General features: G+C 35.4%; 1 pseudogene; it reads right to left on the bottom strand.

Annotated features, from left to right (window-relative positions):
- Positions 1–9,185: 9,185 nt before the first annotated feature.
- On the bottom strand, positions 9,186–10,188 carry LOC140512310 (L-lactate dehydrogenase A chain pseudogene; annotated as a pseudogene).
- Positions 10,189–10,602: the final 414 nt, after the last annotated feature.

Genomic DNA, 10,602 nt, shown 5'->3' on the forward strand with positions numbered 1-10,602 from the left:
GGTGATCCAGAATACACTAGGACACCCTGGGTCCTTTAGGCCAAGGTCTTTTCCAGTGCTCACTTAGGGTGAGGTAATGCCCATTCACTGAATAGGAATGTTTAAGAAGTAGCCTGGTCATGGCATCTTTAATGAGGCCAAGAAAAATAAAGACATCACATTGGGAAGGAAACAGCAATAGTTAGTAGTGATAATCACTGTATAGCTAGAAAGACTCAGAACAGCCCTTAGTCCGGGGCCCATTGGCCACCCAGCTTCAGAGTTCAGTAGGTTTAAGGTTTTTGGGAAAGGAAAAGAGGAGACGAGACGAGACGAGACGAGAGGAGAGGAGACGAGAGGAGAAAAGAGGAGAGGAGAGGAGAATAGAGAGAAGAGGAGAGAAAGGGAGGCGAAACTGCCCAGTAAAACCCAAATCAAATGAATATCTGTTAGACATCCAAATTTACCTTCCTTTGGAGAGGAAAAGGAAGTGGAGAGGGAGGCAGACAGGAGAGGATGAGCTGAATTATCCACTTAGCTGGGTCTCCATTCAGCCAGCTGCGTCTGCTTACAGGATTGTGTTCATCCTTCTTTTGTCGAAGAAGACCATGCCATCAGAGAAAGAATGACATGACTTGCACTTGACTTTGTTGAGTGAGGGAGGGCTATGCAGGTCACCACTCTCACTTCTCCTCCAGAGCCCTCTGTTGAAGATCAGACATTTAATCAGGCCAATGTAGATCACCCTATTTGCATCATATATTCCTCAGGAAACAGACACAACTGAATACTATTTCATTGCATCACTTCTCCTTTAATGGTCAACATTGCCCTGCAAGAAGAAATAAACAGTATTGTGAGACTTTCACACTGCACATTAGCTATGATCAACTCCAGAAATCAACCAACAGTTGTGACACCAACCCCAGTTGTTGGAGGGGGGGGCTCTATTATAGTTTACATTTAGTTAAATGAGGTATTAATTTGTAAATATTTTCTATTTAGTTATCTGTGTACACATGGTTCCAATGGATAGATTATAAGCTTCTTGAGGACAAGTGTTATACAGAGTGCCTGTCATACGGTATGTGTGTAAGATGTGTACTGTCCATTTAGGATATACATGTCCATATGATTATCTAAATGTGTCTCATAAGAATACTCTGAAGTCTTGCTCATACGTTTCCAAATATTTCTATTCCTATTTGGAGGAGAGCAGAAGGGGCAACCAGACTGGCTGCTATTTTTTTTTTTCCTCAGAGAAGGGAAACTACATTACAACATAAACCTCCTTATAAATAGAACTTATTTAAGGTCCTTAATCTTTGAAGTTCAAAAAAGCAACAAGGTCTCTAGATTCCCTGGTCACGACACATTTAAAGGGAAAGAATAACGCAAGTTTGTACTTGCAGTTTTCACCCCCGCCCAGCAAACGCTAATTACACAAACACACACACACACACACACATATACACACAAATCACAAGTAGTGTAAAGTAGGAAAACTCATTTATTTAAGCAGATAACAAATGGAAATCAGAGAAATCTTATAGACTCGAATGTACTGGAACATGAACAAGTGAATAAATTCTGCAGAAGGGAACAAGACGAGATCTTTCTTAACCAAAAGAAAACCCCTTATATCAAAGGAAACACTACACTCTATACACTCAAACTCTATACTCACTAGGTATACAAGCTGGAATGTAGTGAGATTTTGAAGACTAGACTTCTTTTTATAGGTTCACAAATGAGTGTTTTGCTTTCTCCTCCCCGGAGTCAGTTGCTCAGAAAGTCTGGAATCACTTGTTTCTGTACCTCTCTTTTCCTTCTCTCTCTCTCTCTCTCTCTCTCTCTCTCTCTCTCTCTCTCTCTCTCTCTCTCTCTCTCTCTCTCTCTCTCTCTCTCTCTCTCTCTCTCCTCTCTCTCTGTCCCTCTCTCTCTCTCTCACTTTGTTTCTCCATTGTTCTGTCTCTCTCTTGTCCTCTCCTTTCCTCTCTCTTCCTCCCCTCTTTCCTTGCCTCTGTCAAAGTGGTAATAAAGAATTTCCAAATGTCTTGTATCAACTCTGTCCCCCATGCAGTCAAAATGGTTCCTATCATTCTGTCAATAAAATAGGGTAACCTTGGATAAAATGCACCTTGAAATATGGGCCATAGGGCTTTAAAAGGTCATTGAATTCATTTAAATCAAATTGAATTTCAATCAATGCCATCTCTAATTCTATAAGGATTGCCATACTAATTTGCTTTAACTTTAGTCCATCAGCAACAATTTTTTTAAGTTCTCTAATATGCCTTTATATTTGACTAACTTATTAATGAAAACATCTTACAGAAAATGGTGTTCACTAAGAATAAAAATGTTCAATTTTTGCAAATCTAATTGTTGTTCTCTTTAATTGTTTTCATTGTCATAAAATCCGGAGTAACAAGTATCCCAAGAAAACAGGTAAAACTTTCAGTGGTGCCATTGCTCAGACAGTTCAGAAGTATTTTTGAAGTAAATAGTGATCAGCCACCACATAACTATTAGTGGCAGAGAATCCACTTATCTTGAAAATTAAATTCTCAAAACCATCTGGGGCTCTTGTATTTCCTGTGAGCAAAAAAAAAAAAAATGGTATCACTTGGGTCACAATGTTTTTCAAGGAAAACTTCTTGCTGTACACTTGCAGACTAAGTTTTAGCAAAATAAAAATAATACTGAAACAAATTTAGCATCCCTGAATTCATAATGCAAGCATTCTTACCCTAATCTACTGTATGGTTCTAAATAAGAACTTATTAATTATATTTGTAAGGCATATTTGTTGTAAAATTTAGAATTAAATTGTTGTCATCTTTCTTTGTTGAGGTTTCCATTTAACTGATTATCTTCCACAGAGACTTCAGAAAAAAAAAAATCACATGGTCAAAGAATAATGATACTTCAAAAGTTGAACATTCTTTGATCTCATTAATCTGAATGTTCCTTCAGACGTGCCCATTGAAATCCATTTTTGCTTTTCTCTCTTCAGCTTCTATCTACATTTTTTCCATTCTTTATCGCTGTAATAAATGCTTCTATTAATATTTTGGTGCATTTGGACACTTTCCTTTATTTTTCCTAAGAAGAGGTTTGGTTTTCGTTTTGTTTCTGTCTCAGGTTGGGGGAGATTTAGGAATATTTGTAAGCAGTAGCATAAATTGCAGTGGGCAAGGAAGGTCTCAAGTAAATGGTGGGTATATAGCTTATTAAAGGAGCAAACTCTTTGAGGAGATGAGAGGGAATGATTTTAATGCCATCAGTGAAATGCTTAATGTTAGGATATAGAAAGCTTACATTTTCCTCAGAAGCTGGAACGAAATTGAAAAAGGATAGAGTTCATTCAGAGGCATATTTCTTACTCTAGGGATTATGCTACTATTCGTCAACTGCCTTTTTACCAAGAAATTTTCCTTAGCATCTAACACCTTTTCACCCTGGAAGTTTTCTTCCATTATGCTTGCTTCATTCTTCTATTTGTTGATTTCCTTGGAGGGTTCAGTTTAAGGACTGGTTCAGAGCAGTAATGCTGCATTTTACTTATGACTTTACTTCTTACTCTTTGAATTTTGCTACCATGACTGAAATGCCAGCTAACCCTGAGATTTTCCTCAGCACCTGAATCCTGCTCACTCTGCAATATCTTTCTCTGAGGTTAGGACCCTTCTCCCACTGATGATTTCCTTTTAGAGCCCTCATTTTGGGGGTTGACTAAATCTGATCACTTGTCATTCTCCTACCAGCTATGCATTCACCTACTCACTCTAAGGACGTTGCCATTATATTTCAACACAGTTACTATAATACCACTTATTCCCATTATCTATTATTCTGCCTACTCTAATGTTTTTATTTATTATCTTCCCTGTTTTGAGTAGAAATTCCTTAAGGATAGGGACATTTTTTTGTTTTATTTTTGCTTCAGTTTGCATCTCTAGTATTTAGCATATTGCCTGGCACTTAGTGAGTGCTTATTACCTATCTGCCTAGGGTAAGTCTGAAGAGATGATCTAAATGTTTTTAAGTAATGTATGAAGCGAAGCCATCTTCTGAAAGGATCAACTGGTGTAATAAAACAGAATGATGATGATGATGATGATGATGATGATGATGATGATGATGATGATGATGATGACGATGATTATGATGATAATGAAATATAAGGTACTGTATTACATGTTAATAATACAAAGACAAAACAAGTGTCAATATCATCAAGAAAATTAAATTTTAATATATAATTATATTCCAATCTATATTCACAGTGAATACCTTGTATTTATTGTAGAAGAAATAAATCACTTCAAAATTCCATCTTCAGTTTCTAGTTGGAATAGAATAAATATAGCAAGAGAAATGCTGAAATAAGAAAACAAATAAAGAAAAGAGAAAAGAGAAGTTGCAGTGGTTGTTCAGTAGTGTCCAACTCTTTGTGATTTCATTTGAAGTTTTCTTGGTAACTGGAGTGTTTTGTTTTTCCTTCTCCAGATCATTTTACAGATGACAAACTGAGGAAACAGCGTTAAATGATTTACCTAGGGTCACACAGTTAGTTAGTGTCTGAGGGCAGATTTGAACTCAGGAATATGACTCTTCCTGATTTCAGTCCTGCCATTCTATCATTTATACTATTTAACTGTCCCGAAAAGAAAGTAGCCATGACACTTCAAAAATGCCTAGCATCTCTACCTTGGAGATTACAAAATTTTTCCTGAAGAAGGTTACTTTTGACCTCAGCCTTGAATGATGAGAATGATTTCAAAAAATGGGAGGAGAGGACATTAAATTCAGAAGGAGTATTGGTCAAGTCATGGAGGTGGAAATGGGTGAGATTATTTTGGAAGTTGCAAATGTTTACTTTGGCTTGACCAGAGGGAATATGTGGGAAAGGAATATGTAATGTGGTTAAGAGGAAAGAGAGGATAAAGATTATAATTCTAGAATAAGCAGTGTTTACTTCTTAATGGAAACAGGGCATTAAAATTTCATTGCTATAGGAATGGTGTCACATTCCTATAATCTTTGCTACTAGACGAGGTTGAGTCTAGTGATCACTTGAGTTCATGAGTTTTGAGATCTAGTAGAGTTAAAGTTCATGAAGTTAGATCAACCTGTAGGACTGGGCAGTGAAGAGAATGGAGTCAATAGGAGGGGTGGACAAGACCAGGTCAGAAACAAAGCAGCTGAAATCTTCTGTATTGATTAACAGTAAAAAAAGCTATGAATGACCACTGTGCTACCTGGCTGTGTAATAAAGAGAGTCCTAATATAAAAACAAACAAACGAACAGATAGTCTTACTCTGTTGTTTGATTTGTTTTTGTTTTTATTTTGTTTTTCTCAGGAACTATGAATTAATTCAATTACTTAAGAAGATCAATGTGAACAGCTCTTTGTGGAATCAAGTGGAGAATAAAAATCAAATACTGGAAGCCCAACTTTAGAAATAATCATCTGAGAGAGTAAATAAAGGTCTAAATAAGTTAGGTTGGTGTCAGTGGTAGGAGAAAAGAAAGGAGAGATATAAAACATCACAGAGATGAACTTGAAAAGAATTTGAAAAATAAGTTGAAGGAAATTTAAAAAGTAGAAGAGTCAAAAATCAAGTCCAGGGTTTGTGCTCTAGGAATTTGGAGAATGTTGAAGTCACTAAAAAAACGGAATTCATTTTAAGAATATATATCATTCACGACACTAGCAAAACTTATTGAAATGAATTGCCAATGATACCAGACTGGTGAAATCTAAAATTAGATAATTATGTAGATGAATTTTAAAGAAGAATAATAGACTGAGAAAATCAAGAACACTATCAGTAAGTGTGAGTAAAGAAAGGGTTTGTAGGTAAAGAGTATGTTCAGAGTGAGTGATTATCAAGATCTCTAATGGATCTAGAACAATATATGACTCAGCAAAGAGTTTAATTAGCTTTTTTTTTTTCTTAAATGGTGTTCTAATACCATTGAGTAGAATACATATACCTTTATGTAAGGACATACGTATGTGTATGGTGCATGTGTATTTATACAGATAAATATGTACATAAATATGTGTGTTTGTGTGCATAAATTTAGTCCATTCTGTCAACATTTTGTTTGTCTTGTTTCCTTCGCCTCTGAGTTAATTTTGAAAGGTAAGCTTTCTTGAAAATTACGCATTGTTTGTGAGCCAGGTTTACAAGGACAGTTTTCCTACTAATCATTGTACTATTCTTGTGTCATGGAATCTGTCATCATTGAAGGATGTAGGTAGATGGCAGGAAGTCTGGTTTGTTATCTCTGCTGTCCTTCAAGAAACTCTTGTCAGTTATTAACATATCACTTAGCCAGGCTTCTAAAAGAGGGTCAGAAGCAACACAAAGTATGTGCCAGTCACCTATGGGTAGATGCTAAACAGTTGGTCCTTAACATATCTATTTCTTTTAAACAGAGGCTGTTGTGTCAGTTCCCAATATCACAGTAAATTATCAGGAGAAAGTGAATAAGCATTTATATACCACCAACTATATGAAGGCCCTGTGCTGAGCATATTATATCGTATCATTTGTTTCTTTTCCTTGCAACCCTTTTATTAAAAACAAACTTTCACTAAAAAAAACATATTTCAACACTCTCAGAAGAAATTCTCATCAATATTCTAGGTAACAATTACAGAGTTCAACAATTTCGTAGAGAAATTGATGGCAGGCAATGTGCTTTTTTTGTGTTTGTTTTATTCTCCAGGTCTTACACGTGCTAGGCATTTAATTGCTTCTTTAATTGGGTTTATTGACCTAGATTAGAATAGCTGTCGATATGGATATTTCTATCATTGATAATAATTTCAAGTAATGAGTTAGAGAAGATACCTATTTCCTAGGTTTTATTACTAATGAGTAACATAAGTTTCTGAAAAGAAAAATTATTTAAAAAGAGTGATGAAAAGGCAAAGAAAAGAGAGATTCTTTAGTAATGGTAATGCATTATTTGGAAGTAGTCATGGAAAAAATTGCCATGAAAAATCCCACTTTTCTGCTTGTCCAAGATAGTCCTAGAATAAACAACTTCGATTTGAAATGATGTAGGGGAATTTTATCATAATCCGACAGATTTTCCCTAGGTCAGGATAAATTTAGTTAAGATATTAAACAAAAATGGTGGATTGAACCAACAGAGGATTGAAATGAATGGGACTTGGATAAAACCATGGGAGGAAATAATGTGAGGAAAGAATTTTATTTTTATATACTTTGTTTGGTGAAACAAATTTACAGGTGAATCTTCCTTGTAGCTTATGTAGGATTGAAATATGTACATTATTTGACAACCATAACAAACACTCTTAAAAACCAGTCCTCAACTATATGAGGCTACTACTGGTCAATTTCCCTAGTAATTTTCAACACATTTTTCAGTTTAATGAATTAATATTTTCTGATATTTCCTCATAAATTGTTAGCTCTCTTCAATGTCATATTTATTAATACTTTATTCTCTGATTCTCTATCCTAGTATTTAAATTTAACAAAATAATTATTAGCTTTTCTATATCAATATTTACATCTTGTCCTCACAGATGGAATAAAATCAGTACTATAGGCTAAAAAATTTATTAATGGCAAATGGTGTAAACACAATTAAAGATATTGAAATATTTTAAAATGATTTAACATTGAAAAATATCACAATTACATTTAATCAGAATCTATAATGACTGTTCCTAGAGCCTGGAATTATAGTTCTACTATTGAGCTCTCTCAAGTCTTTTATAAAAGTCTCTCAAGAATTATCTTAATGAAATAATCCTAAGAGGATAAGGGCTAAACTCTGCTCTTTCAGATAATATCTATTCATTTTTTTTCTCCTTAAAAATAAACACACTCAGTCTCAGGAAAAAATACTTATAGTCTTTTATTGCTTTTTAGTCTTTTTCCATCCATGACAGTTAATTCTCCTTAAATAAATGTTGAACTGTCTCATCCTATGATTCAATTTCATCTTAAATATAAATTAGTTGTGTGTAAAATTTTCATAAGGGAAATTATTTAAAGTAATGCAGTAGTTCCATAATGGGATGTTTAAGTACCAAAGATCAAAGGGATTCATTGCTTTATTTGTGGGGAAGGAAACTGTTGAATAGAACACAGAATTAGAAGAATATTTATTTATTTGTTTGTTTGTTTGTTTGTTTGTTTGTTTATTTACTCATCTATTTATTTATTTATTTATCGATACAGGTTTGTATCCTCAGGTATTGATGGATTTTATGGTAGCTGTACCACTTCCATTTGTTTAGTAGAAATGGCTTGAAGGACCATTCTGAAAGTACTCTTTGTTGCTTTGAAAATGTTTCAAAGAAATATCAGAACTGAATGCATGGCGGCTGAAGAGAAAAATATTAGACAAATACTGAGAAAAATTTTTAAACTTTGGTGGTTCCAGTGAATGAGATTTTTCAAGTTCTAGATTTAGCAAGATTTGTTATGTCTGGAAATTAGAGACCATTCCAATATACTTCACAGTGAATTTGAGAATTTGCTGGATACCTAGGATTTTTTAAATCAGATATTTGTTGTTTATTCAGTATTTAAGGTTGGTATGACACCTGAGTAATTGGTTGTATTTTTGTACATATATAGATCTTTTTATATAATATGGAAATTTGCAACTAGATAGATAGATAGATAGATAGATAGATATTATCTATCTCCCTATCTTTATCTATCTATGAATCTATCTATCTATATATCTCTCTATCTATGTATAGGCAGACAAAATCAGATCCTCTGGAAAGGTGATACATGGGGCCATGCTGTAGTGCCCTAATGGAGGGGAGCACAAAGATAATCAATGCTTCAATAAAGAATTACTGCTGTATGGTGTTTTGTATCCAAGAGCGTTGTCTTCTGGAACTATGGGAACCTGTAGCACCTACATACAAAGCAGGTAGTTTATATACCTGTGGGGCACTAGCTCTACTTGACACCAACCACTTAGACTATACAAGCCATATCCAGCATTATATGCAAACTGCAATAGGGTTCTATTCCCCATTTCTAACTTTAGGAAGAAACTAGGGTGCGTTCATAGGTTTTACATTTCTGATGTTTAGTCACTAACCAGAGAAAGGATTTGACCTATTTGAAAAGCAGATCATACATAACCCCTCAACCCCTGTCATATCCTCTCAATGGCAACACATTCAAAGGTTTTCAAATTGCAGCTCTTTCTGGATTCCCCAAAGAGTATATCGTGCTCTTCTTTAAATGACTCTCCTCCTCCGTATTCAGGTTGACCTTCACCACATCTGAAATGCCATTCTGCCCCAAGACATATGAGACACTATGGAAGACATTCTCATTAATATCATATAAGCCCTTAATCATGGTGGAATGCACTCTCCCAAGAATCTTCATAATATTTTCTGCCAGATCTGCCACCGAGAAGCCAATGGCCCAGGAAGTGTAACCCTTCACTTTGATTCCCTCGTAAGCACTTTCAACCACATGTTTGTTAACTTTCCAATTCTCTACATCAGCATCAATTCTCAAAGAAGGATGAAGATTGTTTAGAAACATACCAGCAAGATTCACATTGCTCCACACAGGAACACTGGAGTCTCCATGTTCCCCAAGAACCCATCCAAGAGAACTTGAAGAATGGACACCAAGTCTCTACCCCATTAGGTACTGGAAATGGGCAGAATCCATACTGCAACCACTTCCAATAACACAGTTTTTAGGAAAGCCACTTAGCTTCCAGGCCACATATGTCAAAATATCCACTTGACTGGAAACAATAAACAGCTTGTAATTAGGGCTGTATTTAACAATTTTGGGAATGATGAACTTAAAGATATTCCCATTATGCTGGACCAGATTAAGATGACTTTCTCCCTCCTGTTGACTTGCCCCAGCCATAACAATGACCAGTTTTGAGTCTGCAAACACACCGTAGTGTTTGCCAGAAACCATCTTTGTCATTTTGAGGAAAATGCTGCCATGCTGGAGATCCATCATCTCTGCCTTTAGTTTGTCTTCTATTTCATCAACTAGGGCAAGTTCACCAGCCAGTTCCTTTGTTAAGATGCTAATGGCACGTTCCATGCCAACTGAACCAACCCCCAAAACAGTGGTCTTGTTCTGGGGCACTTGGTCTTCCTTTAGGACATTCAAGATCAGCTGATCCTTGAGAGTTGATGCCATTTTGGAGGGTATCTGGAGGTACAGAGAGGATGCTGGTCAGGCTACGAAAGTTCTGAGTGAGATGTGAAGTTGCTGCTCCCAGACTCGCTGCTATCTCTAGTTTTGAAAAGAACTATGTAATTTCTCTATTTTGAGGTTTATATATTTGGGAGATCAAATTACATTCTGCTTTTAGTGTATTTCTCAAAATGCACTGTTGCTCTATGTCTGTTAGTCAATGACAACAAAGTCATTCAAAGATATTCACATTCAATCATTAATTAATCAATCAAAAATCAGGAATCAGTTTTCTAAAATAGTAAATGAAGCACTCAGAAACAATGTGGATATTGTACCTACCATTGTAGCAGTGTTATATAAATAAAAACAGGCCGGCCAGTAACTAGTAGTTTCTTCTACAGATGTTGAATAATA

The sequence above is a fragment of the Notamacropus eugenii genome, chromosome 6, assembly GCF_028372415.1.
Source record: "Notamacropus eugenii isolate mMacEug1 chromosome 6, mMacEug1.pri_v2, whole genome shotgun sequence".
Classification (NCBI taxonomy): domain Eukaryota; kingdom Metazoa; phylum Chordata; class Mammalia; order Diprotodontia; family Macropodidae; genus Notamacropus; species Notamacropus eugenii.